Source organism: Staurois parvus, unplaced genomic scaffold (assembly GCF_062004578.1).
Source record: "Staurois parvus isolate SC_StPar_1 unplaced genomic scaffold, SC_StPar_1.0 ptg000257l, whole genome shotgun sequence".
In the NCBI taxonomy this organism is placed as follows: Eukaryota; Metazoa; Chordata; class Amphibia; order Anura; family Ranidae; genus Staurois; species Staurois parvus.
This window is the reverse complement of record NW_028318053.1, coordinates 3,053,282-3,068,834: the sequence shown is the minus strand read 5'-3', so window position 1 is coordinate 3,068,834 and position 15,553 is coordinate 3,053,282. Positions and strand designations below refer to the sequence as shown.

Here is a 15,553-nt window from a genome sequence, read left to right as displayed (position 1 = left end):
TTCTATGCAAGTAAATATTTAATTCTTCCTCCACTAGGTTTTCTGTTATTGGCTGTGGCTGCTATCCTCACATGCGGTCTCTCCCCCTCCAGCCACAACAGCAGATAAACTAGCTAATCAGAGATTGTTGTCATACTACAGGAGATTACTTGAAACATATACCATGGGGCCACAGACAAGAACACATTTATTGTACATTAAGGAAGGCGTTTAACCTCTTTAACCACTTGCCCTCCAGAAGATTTACCATCCTTCCTGACTAGGCCATTTTTTGTCATTTGGCACTGTGCTATTTCCACTGATAATTGTGCTGTCGTGCAGTGCTGTACCCAAACAAAATTTATGTATTTCACACAAATACAGCTTTCTTTTGGTGGTATTTGATCACCAATGGAGACAGAAAATTTTGGAAAAAAATTAAAAAATTTCACTTTATTATAAAGAACCAATAAACTAAAATTGTCAAATATAGGCAAAAATGTATTCCGCTACATGTCTTTGGTGTAAAAAAAACAAAATTCCCAATAAGTATATATAGGTTTTGTGTGAAAGTTATAGTGTCTACAAACTATGGTATAGATACTGGAATTTACGCAGCTTTTACTTTCTATCACATTTGAGTTGCTAAAACTTTTTGGAAAGTAGACACCTCAAGCTATTTGCTGAAAGGCATGTTGAGTCCATTTAAGATTATTTTTCCACAAGTTTTTGAAAATGACAATTTTTTTTATTACAAAAAGTTGTCATTTAAATGGTGTATTGCTCACAAATGCCATGGGTCTATTTGATATTACACTTCAAAATATATTCTTCTACTTCTCCTGAGTATGGGGATAATAAACGTGAGATTTTTTGGGTGCCTAGCCACATACAGGAGCCTGAAATCCAATGACCTCTTTGAAAGCCCGATGGTGCGTAAAATCCTCATTTCACTTTCTCACTACCCATCAGAGTTTCAGAGGTTCTGAAATTCCAGTCAATGGAAGATTTTTTTTTTAAACCACAAGTTTTTGGAAAATGACAATTTTTTTTTTTTTAACACAAAGTTGTCACTTAAATGATATACAGTGCCTTGAAAAAGTATTCATACCCCTTGAAATATCCACATTTTGTCATGTTACAACCAAAAATGTAAATGTATTTCATTGGGATTTTATGTGATTGACCAAAATGGCACATAATTGTGAAGTGGAAGGAAAATAAGTGGTTTTCAACCTTTTTTTTTTTACAAATATGAGAAAAGTGAAGTATGCATTTGTATTCAGCTGCCTCAAGTCAATAAATTTGAAGAACCACCTTTTGCTGCAATTACAGCTGCAAGTCTTTGTGGGTATGTCTCTACCAACTTTGCACATCTAGAGTGTGACTTTTTTGCCCATTCTTCTTTGCAAAATAGCTCAAGCTCTGTCAGATTGGATGGAGAGCATCTGTGAACAACAATTTTCAAGTCTTGCCACAGATGCTCAATTGGATTTAGGTCTTGACTTTGACTGGGCCATTCTAACACATGAATATATTTTTTTCTAAACCATCTTATTGTAGCTGTATGTTTAGGGTCATTGTCCTACTGAAAGGTGAACCTCCGTCCCAGTCTCAAGTCTATTGCAGACACTAACAGGGCTTTTCTTCTAAGACTTCCCTGTATTTGGCTCCATCCATCTTCCCATCAACTCTGACCAGCTCCTCTGTCCCTGCTTAAGAAAAGCATTCCCACAATATGATGCTGCCATCACCATGTTTCACGATGGGGATGGCGTGTTTAGGGTGATGTGCAGTGTTAGTTTTCCGCCACAAATAGCGTTTTGCTTTTAGGCCATAAAGTTCAATTTTGGTCTTATCTGACCAAAGCACCTTCTTCCACATGTTTGCCGTGTCCCCCACATGGCTTCTTGCAAACAGGACTTATGGATTTCTTTAAACAATGGCTTTCTTCTTGTCACACTTCCATAAAGGCCAGATTTGTGGAGGGCAAGACTAAGTTGTCCTGTGAACAGATTCTCCCACCAGAGCTGTGGATCTCTGCAGCTCCTCCAGAGTTACCATAGGCCTCCTGGCTGCTTCTCTGATTAATGCTCTCCTTGCCCGGCCTGTCAGTTTAGGTGGACAGCCATGTCTTTGTAGGTTTCCAGTTGTGCCATACTCTTTCCATTTGCAGATGAATTGAACAGTGCTCTGTGAGATGTTTATAGCAGGGTTAGGTTATAAAAAAAAAAAAAAAAAAAAAAAATATCCCATGCTTTGAACTTCTCCACATTATCCCTGACCTGTCTGGTGTGTTCCTTGGCCTTCATGATGCTGTTTTTTCACTAATGTTCTCTAGCAAACCTGAGGGTTTCGCAGAACAGCTGTATTTATACTGAGATTAAATTACACACAGATGGACTTTATTTACTACTTAAGTGACTTCTGAAGGCAATTGGTTCCACTATATTTTAGTTAGTGGTATTAGAGTAAAGGGAGCTGAATACAAAATGAACGCCACACTTTTCAGCTATTTGTAAGAAATTTTGAAAACCATTTATCATTTTATTCTCACTTCACAATTATGTACCACTTTATGTTGGTCTATCACAGGGGTAGGCAACCTGCGTCTCTCTAGCTATTGTGGAACTACATTTCCCATGAGGCATTGCAAAGATTACAAAACTGACAGTTACAGTTATGATTTGCAGGTCTCAGGTTGCCAACCCCTGGTCTATCACATAAAATCCAAATAAAATTCATTTCCATTTTTGGTTATAACATGACAATATGTGGAAAAAATTTTAAGGGGTAGGAATACTTTTTCAAGGTACTGTATTGCTCTCACATGCCATGGGTATGTCCAAGGCAACTTTATTGTGGTGGTCAGTAGCAACAATGTCCCCATTATGTTGGTGGCCAGTAAAAGGAATGTCCCTCTTACATCAATGGTCAGGAGGAGGAATGCCCATTTATATCGGTGGTCAGTTCCACCATCACTACACCCTCCCTGCCTCAAGTTCCACTACCACTGTACACCTGTGTTGCTACCACTACACCATCAGCAGACGTTGAATCGCTGCACCCCCTCTGCACACGTTCCATCTCTGTATCTCCTTTGCACACATGTTCCGTCGCCCTATTATTGCCAGAAAGGAAGCGGAGCATGTGGCTAACAGTTAACCCCTTAATTGCCAAGTTAATAAGTGGGTGCTTTTAGTAGTACAATGTAAAGGTGTCTGGCAACTGAGTGGTAACTTAGCCACAGGCTCTGCTCCCTCCCCAGCAGCTATGGGGTTAAGTCTGTGGAAACAAAAAACACCTCCTCTGCTCTATGACCCAGATCAAAGGTGGATAGATGGACACGGAACTTGAAGAAATTCATCAAAGGTTGTGCGGCTCTAAACAAGGCTGGGGAAGCCTGACCAATACTGTAAAGCTCTGATTAAGGGGGGACACCCTTCGAAACTCGTCAACCTGAGAATCTTCCCTCGTGTTAAGACTCACACTGGTCTCAGAATGTTTGAGTCTCGCTAAGGACTTTACATTGTTACACTTCTGTTTTTGAGTATATTTTTAAATTTAAAAAAAAACAAAAAAAACACTATTTGGTTCCGATAAGGGACATATGAAGACGATTATGGGAATGTCAGACAGTTTCACAGAAGTTGAGCCATACATCTGCTGATCTTTTGAATTTTTTCCTCTGGGAGAAGTTTCCTGGGAAGGTTGCAGATTTGATTTCTCTAAATTTATTAGCCATCCAACGCCTATCAACCACTGTAGAGTCTGAAAAATATTTCTCTTTGGCTCTTGTCATCAAGAGGTTCTCCAGTTTAAGGAATTATTGTAATCGACTGCAGCATCAAAAGAGCTAGAATCTCTTATTAGTACTTTAGAAAATACTCTTGGAGCTGAAGACAGCTGGAAGAGTAGAGCTCAGCATCGATAATGAGACTGCTCCCACTACACAAACATTTTTGAGAGCCTTTCCTGATCAGGATATACAGATATGCATCCTTTAAATCCAAAATTGCCATGAAGCAATCCTGCTATAGGATGTTCTTCACTAAAGATGTATCCCATGTGGCATTTCTTGCAACGTATTGCATATTACAGCTTACCAATCATTAGATGTGGTGAACGCATCAGTTTTCTTTTCTTTGGCTATTTTCCTGTTTTCACCTAGTGATCTGGCCCTAACACACCTCCTATGTTAGCACGACACCACTTTGGAGGAATGAGCACAGGACACAGCAGCATTGTCAATCTTGGGGAGATGGGAGTGTTAAATGTATTAGCTTTGAATACAACAGCAACTGAAGTTTGGCTTCAAATTTAAACCGCTTTTTGGGATACAGGTTTCACAGGGGAAAAAAAGAAAAAAAAAAAAAAAAAAGAAGAAAAGCTGATCATTTTAAACACCGCTGTCACTGGTAAATTGATGGTCTGCTGGAGAGTGAACTTTGGAAAAAACGGTTGCTGGCTGAATCCACCAGATGAAAACCGAAGGAAACCAAAACAGCCATCACACCTGGCTAATATAAAATGTTTATTTTTGGGTTTAATACTGCTTTAAAAGTTTGATGTTAAGAATCAACTGCCATTTTCCTGAGTTTTTTTTACCTCAAGATGTGTGAATAAAGTCTCCCTGAAATTATTCTGAAAGGACGACAAAAATATTTTAGAAGAGTTAGGGCTCTGGCCTTTTCAAAATCTATGGGTACCTTTGTTACTAAGCATATCTTTTGACAAATCGCTGCCGAATTCTACAGCATACCCCTTTTTCGGAAAAAAAAAATGGTTTGAAGCAACTTTTTGCCACTGTGGAAGGAAACCACTTAACCTTCCTCCAACAAGGAAACCACTTAACCTTCCTCCATTTCCCTTTGTGGCCTGTCCAGCGGTTTTTCGCTTGTCATCTTTATTTTCTTGAGATTAGATCTTTTGGCTACAAAAAAATTCATCTTGTGAAGGTCTTATTTTTCGATGTGAAAACAGTCTTGTAAGGTCTAGGGGTGCAAAGAAAGTCAATGGAAAAATGGGAGACTACAAAATAATCATAATTTAGACAAGGAGTCCCCAGACCAGGTCTTAAGCCAAAATCCTCTTAACGAAATAAAGGCAGATGCTCGCCAACATTTTGACTAATTCAGCAGAAGCATCTGCAATAAAATGCACTGCTTTGAATCGCATAGGAAGAGAATCTAACAGTTGTTCTCTAGGGGTTCCTGCCAATACGGAGCCTGTAACTGCAACAGCCAAAACATAAGATTTCTACCAACACAGGTAGTGGCCAAAGCAGACTTCAGGTTTGTCATATTGGATTCCCAGGCACATTTACATATAACATCACCACTTCTATTCAAGTCTTACTAGCCCCATGTCCTCAAAGATGAGATCTGTTTGACACTTTACATAAAAGGTGAGTCAAGTTGTTTATGCTTATAAGGTGTTCATCTAGTGGAAATCTCTTGTATAGACTATTGGACAAAAAAAGGTTTCCTTTCTGAATCAGACTATTCTTTAAGGATAGAACAAGATAAAATCTCATGCACTAGAAAAATTATAGATTTTTTGATTTGCAGCCCCTGATGCATCCGATTGTGTCTTGACAATTTAACTTTTTCTTCCTAACCAAAGTCTCATAAATGGTATCCAGCAATTCATCTCAGGGATGTGCAAATTATATCGCCAGACGCCTGGCACATGCAGAATTTTAAGTACCATAGTTTGGCACCATTCCACTAGACTATGCAATTTAAATTGTGACATGTTTGTTATTTACTTGGCGTAACAGCTTTTACATAAAAAATAAAAATTGGTTAGTATATGGTGTTTGTATGTAATAAAATTCATTAAAGTGTATTTTTTCCCCAAAAAAATTTGTTTGAAAAACAGCTTGAGACATAAAAAATTGCACCACCCATCATATATACAGTAAAATGTAATTTTCTAGCAAAGGGCTGATTTTTATATGCAGGAAAGGAATGTCAGATTTGACCTGGTAAGCAAGTAGTTAACGGCAAACACCGAAGCTTGATTTGGGTGCTCAGCATTTGCTTGTACTGAGCGCACCCAAGTGCTTCCGTGTGCAAATGCAACCTGAAAATTTTTGGGTTTTTTTCTCATTGGGGCCGCCGCCTCATTTACTCACTCAGAAGATGCAATTCTGCTGAGTGTTAAGAGCCTGAAACTCACCTTTTCCTGACAAGCACCCAATTGGAGCTCGTCAAATAGCAAGGTCTCTCCCCTCTTGCTAGTGAGGAGGAGGTATACAGTGCAATTTTATTTTCATTTCATTAAAAGCCTCAGACATTCCTAAAAAGCACCTCTGCCTAATGATGAAAAAAAACCCTCTTTTTTCATCAACCCTTCTTGCTATTATCAGCGTACCCACTGCCGTATAGCAGATATACTGCTACACGGCGGCACGGGTGCACAAAATCACGTATACACACACACGATTCCGCATGTCTAGGTAGAGGCGCGGACGTGCGCAGACTACCCACTAATCGCGGCTGCGGATGTCAATCACCGGGTCTCGGCTGGTGATTACCGACAATCACTGATGGGGAGGAAGACTGTTTTGTTTACAAAGTCTTCATTCCTGTCAGCTTGGGCACACTGCTCAGGATGGCTGTGCACAGCCATCCCGATCAGTGTGCTTACAGTGAAGCACACACCCCTGTCCCCTAGTAAAACACTCCCTACACAGTTAACCCCTTTGATTGCCCCTCACATTAACCCCTTCCTGCCCAGTGTCATTAGTACAGTGTCAGTGCTTTTTTTTTTTTTAGCACTGATCACTGTATTGGTGTCACTGGGGATGTCAGTGACACCAAGTCAATTCCCTCCCAGTGTCAGAATGCCTGCCGCAGTCCCACTAAAAGTCGCTGCTTGCCGCCATTACTAGTAGGGGGGAAAAAAAAAAAAAAATCTCAGTATCTGTACCGCCACCTCTAAACTCTACAACTTTCATGCAAACCAATTTACACGTATTGGGATTTCTTTAATTTTTTTTTACTGGACATGTTTAATAGCAAAATGTCCAAAATATTGTTTTTTTTCTCAAAATTGTTGGCCTTTTTTAGCTTATAGCACAAAAAATAAAAACCACACAGGAGATCAAATGCCACTGAAAGCTCAATTCGTGGGAAAAAAAAAAAAAAAAAAAAAAGAAAATGTAGATTTCATCTGGGTGCGGCGTTGCATGACCAAGCAATTGTCAGCTAAACTAACGCAGTGCCATAATGGAAAAAATGGCCTGGTCAGGAAGGGGGGGGGGGTTGTAAATCTTCAGGAGAGCAAGTGGTTAATAAATATATTATTTAAATACGGTTTTGGTTACTATTTTTTTTTTTTTTTTTTAAATCGGGACAAGTAGGTTTTTTTTGTAATTTCCACACCCCTGCATCTACCACTTCCAATGACAATTTAAACCTGGAAATACTGGCAGATTCCGGGTCACTAACAACCAACCCAACCTCTTTCCTCTGGAAATTATCAATGAACCAGATGGCACCAGATCAGCAGAGGACTAACTGGCTGGATTGGCTGACCCTGCATATTAGACAAAAGAGATTGGAAGGCATCAAAATTGGACACCAGCTCTTTGCCAGATGCCAGAAACTTGGTGCATACGGCAGCTGACTCTTCTTTAGGAAGACCTCCGATGCCAGAATGTAACAGTAGTTTAGGATAATTTGATCCTAATTTAATCACACTGGACATTTCAGTAGGATCCTTGTTCTTTTCAGGAGCCTTCGTCTTAAACCAGCAATAAAAAGCCCAAGGGTACAGACTCTAGCACCCAGCCACATGTGAACCACAAAGCAACCCAACAATGCCCAGTCAACCAAGGAAACTTGCGTGACCAAAACTGACCATAATACCACTTAAACAGCAGCATAACAATCAAGGTTGCTTACCTGGTCGTGCTTCTGCCGAAGCTTGCAATTGGCAGAAGTCCCCACTGCCATGCGCTCCACCCTTTAGGTGAACCGGCAGCCTGTGCTGTGGCACCCAGTAATGACACCAGCCAGGCCCCTCCACTTTATGCCAGATAGAGGCTGCAACAACGGTCTCCTGCACAATTTAGGACTATATTCCTACCAGAAATGATCTTCCGGTCAAGCAGGACTCCAGCCAGGAGGAAACGCTGCTCCCTCTCGCAGGGTGCAAAACAAAAGAAAAAAACAAAAACCCAGCAGCAACATAGATTATGTCAAATCAATGCATGCATCCAGGCCCTTGTCAGGCACCAAAGAGCAGAAACTAACAGGTCTCCATACTCTAACTAGGAGAGATCCCACAGCAATACTCAAGATAGGTCAGGAAACCCTGCTCCAACCTTGGGGCTCATTCACACGAGAACATGCGGGAAACCCACTTTCGGTGTGTGTTTCCCACACTGTTCAAAACACACTGAATGTGCAATCCTGCTGTGAGTTTCAGTGTATTCCTAATGACACCCCAAGCACAAATTGCAAACACGGAGCATGTGCTTGCACTGGATCGCATTGTACCGCAGCACCATGTGATCTGGTTGTAGTGCATTTTTAAAAGCAGTGCACTATTTTTGGTGCGATCCAGTGCCATTTCAGCACATTCAAATGAATGAGCTGAAAAATCGCAATACACTGAATCGCACAGGAAAAAGGACCGCACTCCAGTGCAATACAGGCGCAAACTGGCCCTTTAGGAGTTTCTCTCACCAAAAAGACAGTTCTCCAAGGTAACATGTCCTCACCGGACACAGGAAACAAATTACTTGGTGGAACTCTTGTACTTTGACGTGACCATGTGTTTTCAGATCCAGTGGGAGAATCGAGCTTCTGCTTTGAGCACCTGGGAGCGGATACCTGGCAATACTAGGTACCTGCTCCCCCCCACCAAAAGGAAAAAAAAAAAAAATATAGCAGAGGAGGTGGGAGGAGAAGAACGTAACTTCCCCTTTTAGGTGAAGTTCTACTAACATCTAACAACAGAGCTTTGGCTATCAGGCAATAGATGAACAAGTCAAAGTGGTTATACCAAGATCATGGCTGCAACCGTAAAATCCTTACACCATGTTTTTCAGCAAGAGGTCGGCTGCCATGTAAAAGTGATCCAGGTGGCTGAGCAATTTTACAGTAATGGGAAAGGCCCCCCCAATCTGCGCCCGTGGTGGTTTCCAGGCTCCCCAGTCTAGGGAGCCCAGGACAGCTTCCTGCAGAGCAGGTGGAAGAATGTCTGGTGCATAGGTCCAGTAAACACTGACTGCACCACATGCGAGGTATCGCCACAAACATCAAAGTGGGAACAATAATCCCAGAGCCATCATTCAAGAATTTCTCAAAGTCTTGATAGTTTATTGGTTTAAAGCATTACCTATAGTCAGGGCTGCTGTTAGAAATCATTGGGCACCCAAAAGCTCACCCCTGACCCTGTCCCCTGCCCACCTTTATAAAAAAAAAAAAAAAAAAATGCAGGTTTGTCTTCAGGGGATAGTTTTCTCCAGCCTGTTAAAAATTGTTATAAAAACAGGAGACAGCTGGCTACTGATGACAGAGAAGATGGCAATGCAGGACCTCGCATGTGGCAGTGGAGTAGTCAGAACAACGCTGGGATTGCTAGGCATCTACATTAACTGTGGCTAAGCCAGCACATGTGAGGGGGCGTTTCTAAAAGATGTCCATTGTCATGGAAATTTTCTATTACAGGTTGTCCTTTAAATGTGTCATATATTAGTGTTATTCATATGTCTCTCCTGTGGCTTAATTAAAGCTCTGAAGACTGCAATTAGGCCATGCGCATTTACAATGTATATATTACAGTACTCAGCTCGGTAATGGACGGCAGATCTGCTCTTATAGACCGACGTGTATGCCACCACGGCATTCGATGCGAAGGCCGCGGGCCTGTATCCACATATCAGCAGCATAGTACCACATGGACTTCGTATGGCCAGGCGCCAGGCAGTGCGAACTCCGCGTGTAGGCTCATGTACAACTCTACAAGCCGCTACCGACCTGAACTGTATCTGGATGGATGTGTTTTAATAAAGATCGTATCGGGCCCATTCAGATACAGACTGGCACTGTTTAATCTAAGGGATGCTTGTACAGACAATGTACTTACAGCTGGGAGCTGATAGCATGTAAATAATGTGAAACTCGCTCTCCGAAGCGAGCTTACGGGGGAAGACAGAAAAACTGTTTAGTATAGGTTAAGCGGGAACTTTGCACTCCGAGCAGGATGGACATTCTCATGTATGTACACTCCCTATACATTGTTCTGTGGGAGGGGATTGACTTGGCCCCATGCGAGGGGTGTGTTTTGTAAGATAATAACAGGAGTCTGGTGTTAGACCCAGGCAGAGTGGATTTCAACTTTAACCTGGGAGAATCGTCTGATTTATTCTTGGATTACTAGAGCTCCATTTCCCCACAACCGAAGATGAGGAAGACCATATAAATGTACTAAAAGACCTTCAATTTTCCTAAAGTAAGAGCAAGAGACCCAAACTGAAGCGTTGCGTAAGAAATAAAGAAAAACAGGCAAAATTTTCATTTTTAAGCAGATTGACCCTGCCAATCAACGAAAGAGGCAGGTGTTTCCAAGCCTCTAGCCTCCTCTTTACTGTTGCAACTAAAGGCAGCAGGTAAGTTGGGAAAAAAAAAAAAATCAGTCACCTTTGAAGAAACAAGTATTCCCAGATAAGTTATTTTAGACACCCAAGGAATAGGAATCAGAGTCCACCCTAGCTCGGACAGCATTATCTAAGGGTAATACACTGGACTTTACCCAACTGACTTTAAGACCTGAATATGTGCTAAAGGTATTCAAAATCCGGAAGACCGCTTGCAAGAAGGGCCTGGGGTCATTTAAAAAGAGGAGATCATCTGCATATAACGTCGTACACTCCTGAATGCCCTCCACTTCCAGACTCCGCATTCACCTCCAGAGATGTTCGTAAGGCTATAACTATTGGCTCCCTCATCAGTGCAAAAAGGGATGGGGACAGCGGACATACCTGCCAAGTACCCCTATTCACAGGAAGAAAAAAAAACGGTGAAATCCCGCTACCAATCTCAAGTGGGGTGACTGAATAACAGAAATCCATATGAGGAATTTAGGCCCAAAACCCATATGGTGCAGGACAGAGATCATATAATGCCAATCCACAGAGTCAAAGGCCTTCTCCATGTCCAATGACACCACCACCCATGTACCACGATTAGCATGATCAATCTGCAAATGTGTAAAATAACCTTTTTAGATTAGCATCTGTGGATTTGGTAGGAATAAACCCAGTTTGATCTATATCCACTAAATCAGGGATGACCCAGAAAAGCCTTGTGGCTATTATCTTGGTCATTATTTTAAAATCCAGGTTTAGTGCAAATCGGCCTGTAAGAGGGGCATTCCATAGGGTTCTTACACGGTTTGGGTAATCGCCAACATGAGCTTCAGACATGGAGGCAGGCAGAACAGAGTTATCCAGACAGTAATGGTACAGAGAGTGTAACCTAGGTCCTAAAAGCCCAATACTATGCCTGTGCCATTCAGCAGGAAACCCGTCTGGGCCAGGCGATTTGTGAGGTGGGAAGGAACAGATAACCATTTCAATTTCTTTCACTGTAATGTCCCCATCCAGGAGTTCGGCTGCAGCTGCCCCCAAGGTAGGGATAGGCAGGTCTTCCAGAAAGCCTTCCAGCGCTTCATCATCTTACGCCAGAATGGGGGCATACAATGAAGGAAATAAGTATTTGATCCCCTGCTAATTTTGAATGTTTGCCCACTCACAAAGAAATGATCAGTCTAAAAATCGAATGGTAGGTGTATTGTGACAGAATAGCAACAAAAAATTCAAAAGAAATGCATGTTTAAAATTATGCACTGATTTGCATGTTCATGAGGGAAATAAGTATTTGATCCCGTTCACAAAACATGACTTTGTACTTGGTGGCAAATCGCTTGTTGGCAATCACAGAGGTCAGACGTTTCCTGTAGTTGGCCACCAGGTTTGCACATATCTCGGGAGGGATTTTGGCCCACTCCTCTTGGCAGATCCTCTCCAAGTCTTTAAAGTTTGGTGGCTGACGTTTGGCAACTCGAACTTTCAGCTCCCTCCACAGATTTTCAATCGGATTAAGGTCTGGAGACTAGCTAGGCCATTCCAGCACCTTAATGTGCTTCTTGAGCCACTTTGTTGCCTTGGCCGTGTGTTTTGGGCCATTGTTATGCTGGAACACCCATCCATGACCCATTTTCAATGCCCTGGCTGAGGGAAAAAGGTTCTCACCCAAGATTTGACGGTACATTGCCTCGTCCATTGTCCCTTTGATGCGGTGCAGTTGTCCTGTTCCCTTAGCAGAACAACACCCCCAAAGATGAATGTTTCCACCACCATGTTTGACAGTTGGGATGGTGTTCTTGGGGTCATAGGCAGCATTCCTCCTCCTCCAAACACGGTGAGTTGAGGCCAAAGAGCTCGATTTTAGTGTCATCTGACCACAATTTCAAACAGTTGTCCTCTGCATCATTTAGATGTTCAGTGGCAAATCAGTCTTTCTTTCTGTGGTCCCAGCTGCCTGGAGATCATTGACAAGATCCTCATGTGTAGTTCTGGGATGATTCCTCACTGTTCTCATGATCATTGACACTCCACGAGGTGAGATCTTGCATGGTGCACCAGACCTAGGGAGACTGACAGTTGTTTTGTTTCTTCAATTTACAAATTATTGCACCAAATGTTGTCACCGTCTCACCAAGCTGCTTGGCCATAGTCTTGTAGTCCAATCCAGCCTTGTGTAGGTCTACAATCTTGTCCCTGACATCCTTAGACAGCTCTTTGCCATGGTGGAGAGTTTGGAATCTGATTGTTTCATTGCTCCTGTGGACAGGTGTCTTTTATACAGGTAACAAAATGAGATTAGCATCACTCCCTTTAAGAGACTGCTTCTAATCTCAGCTGATTACCTGTATGAAAGACACCGGATAGCCAGAAATCCTGCTGATTGATAGGGGATCAAATACTTATTTTCCTCATGAACATGCAAATCAGTGCATAATTTGTTAAACATGCATTTTTTTTGCATTTTTGTTACTATTCTCTCAGTGTTACAATCCACCTACCATTCAATTTTTAGACTGATCATTTCTTTGTGAGTGAGCAAACATTCAAAATCAGTAGGGGATAAAATACTTATTGCCTTCACTGTATAACGTACTATAGTAGTTAACGAATGTATCTAAAATGATCACAGGATCAGTAGTTAATTCACCACTCGGGATTCTAATACAAGGGTTATTTGTCTGGACCCTTTGCTCCACCAGCAACATGGCCAAAAGCTTGCTATTTTTTTCACCCTGCTTGAAAAGTGCTTTCGCCTTTCTAGACCAGGATGTTTAAGTTCAGTCAAGTGAAAAGCTAATAGGCGTCAAGCCTCCAGTAATTTCTCAAATGTGACCGGGGAAGGATCTGAAGCATGCACAAGTTCACACGTTCATTCCTCCTCCTGCAATCACCGCAAGGTGGAATTATAATCCTTTCTAGCAGTCTTGATGGCTGAGAAACTGCCCCTCGAACACAAGATTTAAAAAGCATCCCACACCACAGGAAAGGTTGTCGAGGAAAGATTATCCACCCAGTAGTCATCAGGCACAGGAGCCACTGGGGAGGACACAGTCTCCACATCCAACAACCCCGTATTCAACCTCCATGCACCTCCCAAAAGCAACAAGGGAAAGCCCAAGGCCACCAAAAGCGAAGCATGGTCAGATAAGCCCCAAGAAAGATGAGTAGATCTAAACATCTGAAGAAGGGATGCATGCACAAAGGCCAGGTCGATTCAAGAAGAGGATTTAAGGGTTTTAGAGCAATACGAAAAACTAATCAATTCAGGGTGTTTCCATCACCACAGTTCCGTAAAGGATAAAAGTGGTAGCCCACGCAGACAGGTCCTGTGAAGGCATCCACAGTGGGTTGGACGTATCCCTTCGGGCATCCAAAATACCATTGAATTCCCCAGCTAGGATTAGCGGGAAGTGCATGAACAGAGTCAATCTACCTATGAGGTCATATACAGTTGTGTCCAAAATTATTCAACCCCCAATGCTGTAAAGGGGTTTAGGGACTATAGTGTACATTTGGAATTGTATTCAGAATCAAATCCTACAAGGACGTTGTAACTACCCAAATGCAACTAAAATGACATCAATTGTTTATGTAATACAGTAGTAAATGGTTCTTATGTGGTTTCTTCATTGCCACAATTATTCAACCCCTTAAAGACTACCACTCTGAAGAACAGAGGTTCATACAGGTGCTTTCCATCAGGTATTGAAAACACCTGTGGATGTCACCGAGCAGCAATCAAGCATAATAAGCACCAATTAGGCAGCTTTAAAATGACTGTGATACTCAGCTCCTTCTAGACATTTACTGGTGTGGTTACAAACATGGTGAAGGCAAGAGAATGGTCCAGGAAGACAAGAGAAGAGGTGATTTCTCTTCACAGGAAGGGCAATGGCTATAAGAAGATTGCAAAGATGTTAAACATACCAAGAGACACCTTAGGAAGCATCATTCGCAAATTCAAGGCAAAGGGCACTGTTGAAACGCTACCTGGTCGTGGCAGAAAGAAGATGCTGACTTCGACTGCTGTGCGCTACCTGAAGCGTAGAGTGGAGAGAAGTCCCCGTGTGACTGCTGAGGAACTGAGAAAAGATTTGTCAGATGTGGGTACAGAAGTTTCAGCCCAGACAATAAGACGCACACTGCGTAATGAAGGCCTCCGTGCCAGAACTCCCAGGCGTACCCCCTTGCTGTCTCCAAAGAATAAGAAGAGTCGACTGCAGTATGCCAAAAGCCATGTGGACAAACCACAAAAGTTGTGGGATAGTGTTCTGTGGACTGATGAAACAAAATTAGAACTGTTTGGGCCCATGGATCAACGCTATGTTTGGAGGAGGAAGAACAAGGCCTATGATGAAAAGAACACCTTGCCTACTGTGAAGCATGGTGGAGGGTCAATCATGCTTTGGGGCTGTTTTGCTTCTGCAGGTACAGGGAAGCTTCAGCGTGTGCAAGGTACCATGAATTCTCTTCAGTACCAGGAGATATTGGATGGAAACGTGATGCAGTCCGTCACACACCTGAGGCTTGGGAGACGTTGGACCTTTCAACAGGACAATGATCCCAAGCATACCTCCAAGTCCACTAGAGCATGGTTGCAGAGGAAAGGCTGGAACATTTTGGAGTGGCCATCGCAGTCACCAGACTTAAATCCGATTGAGAACCTCTGGTGGGACTTAAAGAAAGCAGTTGCAGTGCGCAAGCCTAAGAATGTGACTGAACTGGAGGCCTTTGCCCATGAAGAATGGGCGAAGATACCCGTAGATCGCTGCAAGACACTTGTGTCAAGCTATGCTTCACGTTTAAAAGCTGTTATAACTGTAAAAGGATGCTGTACTAAGTACTAAGATTGAATGTCACTTGGGGGTTGAATAAAACTGATAATGCTGTGAGCACAGAAAAGACATTTGTGGTTATTTCATTATAACTGTTATGTTATATTTGTCTGACCTACAAGTGCCTCTTTAA

The 15,553-nt window shown here is 42.2% G+C and overlaps 1 protein-coding gene across 1 annotated transcript in view; it reads right to left on the bottom strand.

The window, feature by feature from the left end:
• CCT5 (chaperonin containing TCP1 subunit 5) overlaps positions 1 to 15,553 on the bottom strand; it is a 192,954-nt gene that overhangs the window by 51,951 nt on the left and 125,450 nt on the right. The window lies entirely within an intron of this gene.